General features: G+C 28.2%; 1 protein-coding gene across 2 annotated transcripts in view; it reads right to left on the reverse strand.

The window, feature by feature from the left end:
* Nucleotides 1-7670, reverse strand: part of LOC107440564 (uncharacterized) — a 60635-nt gene extending 52965 nt beyond the window's left edge. The window contains exon 1 of one of the 2 annotated variants that reach the window (XM_043050415.2): nucleotides 6991-7670. The gene's annotated coding sequence lies outside the window, so the exon portion shown is untranslated. The remainder of the gene's footprint in view (nucleotides 1-6990) is intronic. The other variant, XM_043050413.2, reaches the window with a different exon arrangement.
* Between the last annotated feature and the right edge of the window lie 4174 nt (nucleotides 7671-11844).

Genomic DNA, 11844 nt, shown 5'->3' on the forward strand with positions numbered 1-11844 from the left:
TGTTTTAAATTAAAACATGCAAACCTTAGTTACACAAATTTTCCAAAGAGATGCAAACCATTATCAACATTAGTGTCTTTTCGTCATGATCACGGTTTAAACTTTAGGATGCTTTACAATTTTATTTTATCAATAAGTTGTTATTAAGTGTAATATCAAGTTATGTGTAATATCAAGTTTTATTCGACATACCAATATATTTTAACAAATCTTAAAAATTTTAGTATTAAGTTAATTTTAGGGAGTAATGTGGTAATGTGGAATGCAAAATGGTGCAGTTGTTGAATTTTAATATAGAGAGAGGATAAATGAACGAGAATTCAAATGTATTTGGGAGAGTTGGAAGAGAGTGCACCTCAGCGAACGTACATTTATCAATTGAAAAACCAAAGTAAGAATACCCTAATTAAGAGAATAACAATCAATATAATTTGTATTATATTGCTGTATGTACCAATTCTTCAAATGTATTTTTGACAGCTCATGAAGAATTAGTCATTTTAAAAAAAATTTAATTCCTAACTGTAGTGTGAGAAAAAAAATAGTTTTTATACTACGATTAATTTAATTCAAATTAAAATTTAATATATTACATAAGATAGTTTAGCTAAAAATAAATGGTTTTCGTAGGAGGGATGAACCTGGATGCTTTGATAAATTTTTAACTTATTGTATAAATTTAGTTAGGCTGAATATCAAATAAACCTGGTCAGTGCTATGGTCAGTAAGTTTTTGACACGATAGTTATATTCGGTTTTAACAGTCATATCAGAACCTCCTTTTTGACATGACTTTTGACTTTAGAGCAAAAATAATTAATAACTATTATAAATATGAAGTAAATATAAATAAAAGTATGTACATATATAAAATTACAAGTGATCATTCTACTACGTTTTTTAATTATTTTGATTTTGACAATAAATCCAATCCCCCTTTTTGTTTTGACAATTGGTGTCGAAACAAAATGGGGTTACTGTCAAAACAAAAAGATAAACAATAACTATTAAATTAATAATTCAAATTTAATACAGATAAAATTTAATATAGAGTTAAAATAAAAGTCAAAATGTTTTTTTTATTTATAATTTTATTAAAAAATAACTGTTTTCATACTATTTATTATGATTTTATAGAGAATTTTGATTTATTTTATCCTTAATTTTCTAAATAAATAAGTTCACTCATATCAAAATAAATATATACACTTATAACTAGTAAAACTTATATGTACTTATAATATTCTCAACTATTACTTACAAGGGAGGTAAGCATCTTGAAAATTCCTATTAAAACAAAGTTAAGCTAATATTAAAGAGCATGTTTGAAAATATTAGATAGGGTACATATTAGCTGCTTAATCTGCCCCTGGGTTAAAATATGCCCCATTAAATATTCAATTAATTTACTTTTAAACTAACAAAAAACAGCACAACTTATGAGTAATCGTGGTGCAACAGTTTGGCTGTCGGCCTTCTACCAAAGAGGTACCAAAATCAAATTCCAGCCGGGATGGTTGAATTTTATTTCTAATTTTCTTTTCTAACAAAGTTTAATAACTATTTAATATTTTTTATTCAGTTCATAAATTATTTTTAAATTTAAATTAATTTTTTATAGAATTTAAATTTCTAAAAACAAATTAACAGATATCTAATATTTTAAATGAAACAAATGCAAATTTTAAATAAAAAATTCAAACTAAAAATTTTTTTTTTGATAATTCATATTTAATTTATTTTAAAAATCTAATTTTTTTGAATTTAAAAATTTTATTTTTTTTTAAAAAATTAATTTAAATTAAAAAATAATAATTTATAAATTGAATGAATGATATAAATTGAATTAAAGATAAAGAGTTAACCTTTTTTAGAAAAAAAAATAGAGATAAAATTCAACTGTGCCAGCTTGGATTTGACCTCCAAAGGTGGACAGCCTAACTGTTAAACAAATACACATATGTTGGGAGATTTTTGTTAGTTAAAAGTAAATGAACAGAAACTTCAATGGTGCATATTTAACCCTAGGGGCAGAAAGTTGGCTAATATGTATCCTACCAGGTCTTAAAACATGCTCCTTAATTTAAGCTTAACTTTGTATTACTATGAATTTTTGAGATGTGTATTTCTCTTGTTAGTAAAATATCAATTAAAAAATTATTTCTTCGTAAAATTTTCATCAACTAGATAAATTTGAATTACGAATTTTTTAGGTCACTGTATTTTTCAGCAAAGTTTAGGTAATTATTTTTTTTTTTTGTAATTTTTTTAATAATTTCTTACCAATGAAATAAAGAGAACTTTTCTGCCTAAATTTATAATATTATCAGTGGCTATCAAAATGTGACAAAAAAATACTATTCTATAACATTTATAATTGAAAACTTACGAAATTGTTTTTTGTATCCATGCTTAACGGCAGTTGCTTGAAAGAATTACTAGTGTGCTATTTGAAATTATGAATACATTATGTGATTTGTGGTATTACATAATATATTTTATGGTAATATCTCAAAAGCTCTTAATATAATTATAAAATTATGTTCCACCACACTCCTTTCTGTAAAACATTAAGAGAAACTACAAGAGTGTTTTCATTTCTTAAGAATTCATAAGATTTATTTTTTGCTGTTTTTATCTTAATCTATCTTTAATCATGTGTTTTAATGAAATTTATGTTAGATGCGTATTTCTTTTAATGAACAATTTCAAAAATTTAATTATATATAAATATTAAATCGGCTGTTATTTTAAACACTTTAATTTTAACCAAAATGTTTGCTGTCAAGGTACAACCCCTGTTCTCGCAAAGTATGGCATTTATGAACAATCCCTGAAGGCTAAGATTAACAAATCTCAAATTAGTTTCACAAATTGGAAGCAATTTTTGTTTTCTTATATGGGGAAATTAGCATTTGGTTTTGATGTCAAAAACTGGATTTTGACGTTTCAGTGGCGAAAACCTACTTTTTTCTTTGTTTTGGTACAGCAAACAATAACTTAATAAAATTTTCTTTAAAAGTGTTATTGAAAATTTTATTAAGTTATTGTAAATTTTTTTAAGTTATTGTTAAGTTATTGAAAATTTTATTAAGTTATTTTGATATTGTGTCAATAAATATATACATAATTGTTTTTAAAATACTTTCTAACATAAATTGTTAAAATTGTACACATATGTTTAATTCTAAATTTGTGAAGAAACTAAGTATCAAAATTTTGAACTTCGTAAAATATTAAGACTATGTTAAAAATAGTGTAGGACATATAGATTTCATTTTGCTATTGATATCCATTAAGCATCTAATTTTTTACAATACCTGCATATAATCTTGATATTCTTATTCAAAATTTTAAACTAAAAAAAAAACTAATTGAAGAGCCATTGCTATTTTATCTAATTTTATACCTTTTATTTACTTAAAAAATCACATAAATAAGTATAAGATCATTGTATCGAAGCATGCTATAGTAGTGCTTTGTTTTGAACACTTTTTATTAACCAGGCATAAAAATACATTATCATAATTTTTATCAATAATCTTAAGTCATTTTATGTCCAATATCTTTCACAATTTTTTTAAAAATTTAATGTCTTAAGATACACTTTTTATTTAAACTTTAATTAGTTGAGATAAAAATACAATGTCACCAAAGTTCGGGTCATCAAATTATTTTGACTAAAAAGGTTTTTAAAGTAAGGGAAAAAAAACCATGGTAAAAATCATGTGTCAAAAACTTGTCAACCCTGATGCAGATACTTACTTAAACTGAAGTTAAACAATTTTTATTCTGATTAACTTAATTTACCCATTATAGATTGAGATCAAGTACTGCCTGGCTCTGTAGCAGAATCGCGGTGACACGTCAAAATTGTCGCAAAATATTGCAGAGATTTTGCAGAAAGAATTTGGATTTTCAGAAGTTGTAAAGAATTTCGGCTTTTTGCGGAAATTTTTATCTCTAAAATTATAACTAAAAGATGCCTTTTTCGCACATCAGAGGGGAAAGAAATGTTCATGATTTTTTTATTCTTATTTGAGAAGAATGAAAAATATAGAATAATGAAGTAAAAATTTCTTTTCTGCAGAAATGTTGAAAGATTTTTTTTCCCTCAAAAAATCATTCTTTGACACGCTCATTTTGAGCAGATATTCTCATTAATTCATGAGGTATTTCAATAGTTCTTTAAAACAGTTAATGCTACAAATTTTTGCTTTGTTTTTTTCGAAATCCTGACATCTTTCATTGTTCAGTTATTATTTATATTCTCATGAATTTTTGAAATATACCAATATTATTACAGCAAGCGAAATTCGGATTCAATAAATCATTATTTGACACAGTCATTTTGCACCGATATTCTTGTTAATCCGCGAGGATTTTGCCGTCAATCTATTTTTCAGTAGACACTGCTACGGATTCCACGATTTTTTTATGTGATGTTTTACGAAAAAGGAAATAATAAGTGTATTTTCTTGTTTAGTAAAATGTGAGAATCTGGCCCATGATATTAGAATTAAACAAATATTACATATTCATTTAAAAATTATATACAATTCTATTTTATACAAATAGGATTTTTGTAAACACGTTTTTGATAATTTAAATTTAGTTAGTAGCATGTATATTTATTATTATTAGAAGCATCTCGCAGAAAGATATTTGTGCTAGAGAGGTTTGCCGCAGAAAGCCCAAAAAAATTCTGCCACAGGGCTGCCTGGCTAGTTTAAATGTTCTATGTGGCCTATTAGTATTGGTAGAGATCCTTCATTAATTTTATTAAAGTTGGAAATAAATATCAATCATAATAATATAATATATAATACAATATTTAAAAAATATAAATTTCATCAATTAATCTGAGCTGTCTGTGGTCGGTTTTGCTAACTCTCTTTTAGTTGTTACAGTTTTGCATAGTAATTAAATCTTATTTAAATAAAGCTTTATGTTACTATACTAACATTCCTAAATTCCAAGATAATTTGTGAATTTGAATACTATAATACGCTTGAGGAATTTTTCAATGTTGCTATTAGGGATGTAACGAATATTCGGCCACTATTAGGTATTCGGCCCTTTTGCCGAATATTCGGCCTAGCCGTATAATGAAGTATATGTTATTATTAATTATGCTGCTATTATTAATTATTTAGATTTGTGAAAGCCTTATTGTTGGCATCAAGATAATTAAAATATTACAAAAAAAAAACAAGTTGTTAAATTTTTTTTTAAATATAGAAAGTTTAAAAAAGAAAATTTGTTAATATTTATTTCATTTTTAATTTAAAATTTGAAAATTATTTAATTACAAAATTAAAATTTCAAAAGCGAAACTTTTTAAAAAGTTCTTAATTTTCTGAGTTTTAATAATTTTTCTGACAAAAGAGAAAGTTAAGAATACATTTAACAGTAGTAAGTAATGAGTTATCTTAAATAAAGTAGCATATAAATTACAAGTATAACTATAACTAAAATATGCTATTATTAAGTATTTAGATTTATAAAAGCCATATTGCCTTGTTAATGGCATCAAGATATTTAAATTATTACAAAAAATAAATCAAGTTGTTAAAATTCTTTTAAATATACAAAGATTAAAAAAGCAATTTTGTTAATATTTATTTAATTTTTAATTTAAAATTTGAAAATTACTTTAATTACAATCAAAAGAGAAATTTTTTTTAAAAAGTAAGTATTCGGCCACCGAATATTCGGTATTCGGCCTAAAATTTGGCCGAATATTCGGTATTCGGCCCCATCACTATTCGTTACATCACTAGTTGCTATGAAAAAAGAAAAAAATAAGAGATTCTAAAATCCAGCAATTTTTATCCATTATTCATCATTATCCTTGTAATCTTTTTTAATAAAAACTTTCGTCGTAGTATTCCTCTTAGTTAATTTCAAATCATAAAAAATATTGCCTTCAAAGCTGTCCAAAAACCTACTCATATAACCTTCACCTATTTAGGAAACATTGAAACTCAAAATTGCAATATATAAACACTTTTTTCAAAAAAGAACACAAATGACTATAGAAATAAGGGGGGGGGGAATGGATACATATTTAAAATACCTGAAGTTTAATGTTTTATTTCATATTTTAGATATTAACATGAATAATATGCATAAAAAAGTAGCTCAAAATATCTTTCATACCTAATATAAATAAGTCTCTAAAATTCAATACATTTGAGAAGGAGGGGGAAAAAAACAATCTAAGTACACTAATATCCAACTAATGAAATAAAAAATTACTGAGCACAACCTTGAACTAAAAGGTTTTTCTTTAAGTATATCTTAACAATTGAAAAACAACATAGTTACATCATAAAACTTCATAAGCCTGATGAATTCAAAGGTAACAAAAAATTTGAATATAAACAGTTAAGGGTATTAAATATTATCTTCAATAAGTATATTCTTATAGAATAATGTAACAATTCTAAATATTATTTTTTAATAATTAATTTTCTTATGATAAAATTGAGAAAAACGTTTTTGATTTTGTTTACTTAGACTAAAACAGTATTTTTCTGCAAAATAAAAAGAGATAAAGAAAGAACAAATTTTAATAGTTAAAAAATTTTAATTGTTAAAACGCGAAATATAAATATATAAATTTTATATTCTAAATGCATAAAAATCAACAAAAGGGAAAATTTCTAAATAGATATTAATCATATTGATTTTACAGATAAACAAAAATATGGGGTATTTTTAAACATTTGAGTGACAAATAACATCCATATTATTAACGAAGAAGGAATTCTATTTGCAAAGGAATTCTTGAAAACAAACATTAACGTCTTGTACATTAATTACAAAGTTAAAAACGGATAACTGGTCATGAAAGTTATTTTCTCAAAATAAGAAAATAATTCGCAGAAAATAGAAAGAAAAAGAAAAAAAAAACTTGAAAAAAGTTCTATGACGATATTGTAATTAACGAAAATAAATAAACTGCGATAAAATGTTAATTGCATACCTTTTAACTTCATTTATAAGGTCCGCTCATGTCTTAGAAGTATCAAGTTGAATCACAAAGCAAAAGTTTCCCATCGAATCACAAACAACATAACGGTAACAAACAAAAAATATTCAGTTTAACCGGCTGGAATGCTAAGCATTCCCATTACAACGTGGAAATAAACAATTGTGACAGGCTGTCAAACTTTATAATTTCGATTTATCCATAGCTATGTCTTCACTCAACTTTATAAAAGTTAGCAAAAATAAGAAATCGGTTTTGTTTGCAAACGTTTGTTAATTTTTACACACACTAGGCTAATTAATCCGATACAGAAAATCAACACATAAAGCGTTTCAACAAAACAAAACGATCAGCTTCAACAAAATTTATGGAGAAATTGAATTCAATCAATAAACTTGTCGAATCGATTGTATATTGCATGATTAATCGATATTTTCGTATCGATATGAAGAAGACATGAAAGAGAACACAAATATACACGGGAAATGAACTATTTAAAAAATATGGCAACGATTTTTATTCTCACCGCTTTTTATAAAAATAGCATAAAATGTCAATATGGAAAAAAGCTACAGTTTTGTGAAAATGAAAGAAATTTAAGATCTAATTTTTTAATGTTTGAAAAGTTACTGCAACACAACATTATTCCAGTGATTACAGAATCAAACTCCGCTAAAGAGGAGCCGGGGTTCGATCCTCGATTCCTCAAGACCCACTGAGAGCATGTTGTTATTGTTATGGATGGTGTTTTCTACACTAGGAAACGCTGCAAGTTCGGGACTGCCTAAATTTCCGGGTTACTGTTTCAGTTGTATTTTAAAGGCATTTGGCATCATTGTGTTTTGAGATTCTTGCAAACAATGTATTTGATTACTCATGTTTACAATGCTAACAATACTTGTGTTTGCAATACTAAAAGTGTTAACACCAACGTAAGATGGTGCACAGCTTGCAACACGAACAAACAGTAATAAACAAATGGAAAGAGGCCAAATCAAGACTGCCAAAAAAGCGAGATATTCAAAATCTAGCAACCATGTCACCTTTTTTAATAATAAATAACAAAATAACTAAAACAAATTTTCACTCCAAACTCACCAGAATTAAATAATAACATTAATATCTTATGAAATATGGCAGATTTGAGCCCAGAAATTATCTAATTTATTTCTTTTATTGAAAACAAAATTATCCGTCTGAAAACATCGCCTATCAGAATAACATGTAGTAAACAGCTGCAAACTTTTTAACCGGAACTAGAGTAGGCGCCGAGCTCAAGATTGTTATTGTTTACATTCCTATTGAAAACACCATCCATTGCTGTTAATTTACGTCGCACTAGAGCTTGCCCAATGGGCTATTGGCGACGGTCTGAGAAACATCCCGGAGGATGATCCGAAGACTTGCCATCACAATTTTGATCCTCTGCGGAGGGTATGACACCCCCGCTTCGGTAGCCCGACGACCTGCGCGCGAAGTCGAGCACTTTACGGTAGCACAGTTAAACGAGGGCCAATACCGCACACCCTCGGTCCCTACGCAGACTGATCCAAGTGGTCATCCACCCGCACACTGACCGCAACCAGTGATGCTTGACTTCGGTGATATGCTGGAAACCGTGTCTTAACGATCAGTCCACTGCAGGACCTGAGAGTATGTGACATACATGCATGTGAATCGAAAGATCTGTAGTCTGTCGTTAAAAAGTACCATGGGTAGAGAGATCTGGAGAAAATTTTCTTCCCCTTCAGATCGACGTCTAAATTGAGGAAGGTATGTTTCTCAGACAATCACCAATAGGCGATCGCAACGCTCTAATACGCCATCTGAGGAGGAGACTGGTTCCATCCCTTTGACCCTTCCCCTCCGATATTTTTCCCTATCTTAATATTTTTTGCATTTATCGCAAATAACTCGAAAAATTCTGCCACAGTGAAATCATGTATATACTGTAAGATCTGGTATTACTCTTCTACATATTTATTGTAATATCTATTCTTTTTTTCTTTATTTATTTTAATCATATCTGTTAGCATGTTACTTCCAAAGTTGTGCTACAAAATACTAGGGGCCTCCCTGGCCGAGCGGTATCGCCGGTCCAAACGCTCTGTTAAGCGTGGAGGTAGCGGGCTCGAATCCCGCCATAACCCTGGATGTATTCTTTGTGATGTCCTTCTCTGAATTGTTCTATCTGTATTTTCTACTTGACAATGACTTATAAGCCTATATTGAGCACACAAGTCAGCAAATGTATGTAATTTCAATAAAATAAATACAAAATACTAGATGCATAGCTGGCAACTCTACTGGATTTTGCGAGTTTATCGTGATCTACTCGTTGGTTGTCAAAAATATTCTTTTTAAATTTCCATGACGCTTTCTTTTAGAACTATGTTTAATGTAGTGTAATGCAATGTAGTTAACAATTATTTGTGGTGTTCTAAAAACTTCAGTGTTTTTATGCGTAAGTAAGTTATTATACTGCTAAGTTCAAGAATTTTTAAGTTTAATGTGATTAATAAATAATTTACTATAATAATTTATCTGAGAAGCATCATTTGAGCAAATATTTCATTTCCTTTATATTTGTTATGTGTTTATCACCTATTTGTCATTGTTTATATTCGTAGTTTAAGTTCGAACACAATATCAAAGATAATTCTCTAAAGCTTGCAATGACTTTGATAAAGATTAGCCTGTTTGAAACAGTCATGACAAGTTAATTAAACCCATTGCACATAAATAAAAAATTGTTGCTAGACGCTGAATTGAAAATTACAGACAATCCTAAATGCTAGTGAAGTTTATGAAGCAACATGCGGGGCTCAATTTGATCATCGATATATTTAGCTCGCAATAGACTCTGATATTAAGACTCTACGTCATCGATATTAAGACTCTACGATTTATGACTATCTTGGAGTGATGGTGAAAATAAAATCAGCATTGCGCACCTACCGCCTTTATTTCCCTGACAAGCTGGTACCCGCTCTAAAGCTGAATGGATTCAAAACCTAGACTAGATCCATAGTTTTTTTTCATCATATCTTTGGTGTGAATTTAAAAACATTTTGTTCACAGAACTCGATGTACAGTGTGCAAAATAAAAAAACAGACCACCCTGAATAAATTTTGATCTAATAATCGGATTTTCACGTTTTATAACTCAACCTTAAAGGTTCGAAGGGGTGATCTCAAATATGCTAATTAATTAGTGCAGGCGGTATTTTAAGTTACGAAATCAAACACAAAAATGTGCTTTCTCTGAATAAACATACCTTTTTTCCGACGAATTCCCCCAAAATATAGGGGTAGCCACAATCTGGGGAATATGGTCCCTATAGTTTGATCAGGAGAGCGATCCAAAGTTTGGATGCCTTAATCTTAATTTTATATTTTGCATATTTCGCTATATATAGAGACCTTTTTAAGCGAGTTAAAAAAAATTTTGAACATAATTTTAAAATTCGTTTATTCAAAGAAAATTGCATGCATAAAATAAACTTCAGTGAATATTTTTTATTTCTAATTACGTTATTAAATAATAGCTGGAAAATTTCTGAATTTTAAGGCATACAACTTTTTATACAATTTAGTAGTATGTAATTTTACACGGCAAAATACAAAATTGAGCTAAATCTATCGAATTGTTCCTACGTATATTTAAAATTCAATTTCTCTGAAACTATTCGACCGATTTTGCTCTAACTTTGCATTTTGTTATGCGAAATTACATATTTTAAAAGGATGTAAACATTTTATACCTCGCAATTTAAATTTTTTTCGACTATCACTTAAAATTATAAATATTTACTAAAATATATTTTTTGTATGATGTAATCTTTGGATAAACGAATTTCGTAATTGAGGGCAAATATTTCTCAATTCACTTAAAAATTTCTTGAGATATGTTGCCATGCACAAAAAGTAAAATTACCATTACGGGATTTTAAGCATTGGACCGCTCTCCTGGACAAACTATTGAAACCACATTTCCCAGATTGCGGCTACCCTCAATATTTTAGGTGTCAGAAATTCGAATCTGTTGAAAAAAAAGTTTGTTTGTTCAGAGAAAGTACGTTTTTGTGTCTGATTTCGAGACTTAAAATATCGTCTGCACTAAGTAATTAGCATATTTGAGGTTACCCCCTCGGGACATTACAATTGAATCCTAGAAGGTGAAAATCTGATCATTAGATCAAAAATTCTTCAAGGTGGTGCATTTATTTATTTGCTCACTGTATATAATTTCAGTAATATGGGTTGCAGTTTCTTCGATTACTATTATACTAATTAAATTGTATTATCCTTTTTCTGATGTAATCAATGCTTTAAATCGTTTACGATTATTAGTAATTTATTCTTGTTTAATCATTATTTAGAATGAATAACAATTGTAATTAACACCTAATTCTAAACGGTGACTTGTTGATTTGTATATAACTGATGGTCTGCCCCGACTACCAGCCGCGACAAAAAATCACGCAAGCGGCCAACTAATCATGGTGTGAGAGATCCCTTTGACGTCGGGTTAACAGTGAGAGATTCCATGAACGCAGATTTGGTGAAATTTTATCCAAACAATTTTTCATAAAAACAAGATAGTCTTGATACTTGACCCACGCATTCCGTTGTTTCCTAGATTGGGATCAAAATTGAAAGGGTCTCGGTCATGAAGAACTGTATTTTATATAATTTATGTTAGTAAAAATTATTTGTATCTTTAGTTTTGGTATTATTCAATTACAATCAGGACTTCTAGATATGATATTTATACGTAGAGGTTATAAAAATAATTTTAAAATAAATTTGTCAAACTGACAATTAAACAATTTGTCACTGCTGTAA

This window comes from Parasteatoda tepidariorum, chromosome 3 (genome assembly GCF_043381705.1).
Source record: "Parasteatoda tepidariorum isolate YZ-2023 chromosome 3, CAS_Ptep_4.0, whole genome shotgun sequence".
In the NCBI taxonomy this organism is placed as follows: Eukaryota; Metazoa; Arthropoda; class Arachnida; order Araneae; family Theridiidae; genus Parasteatoda; species Parasteatoda tepidariorum.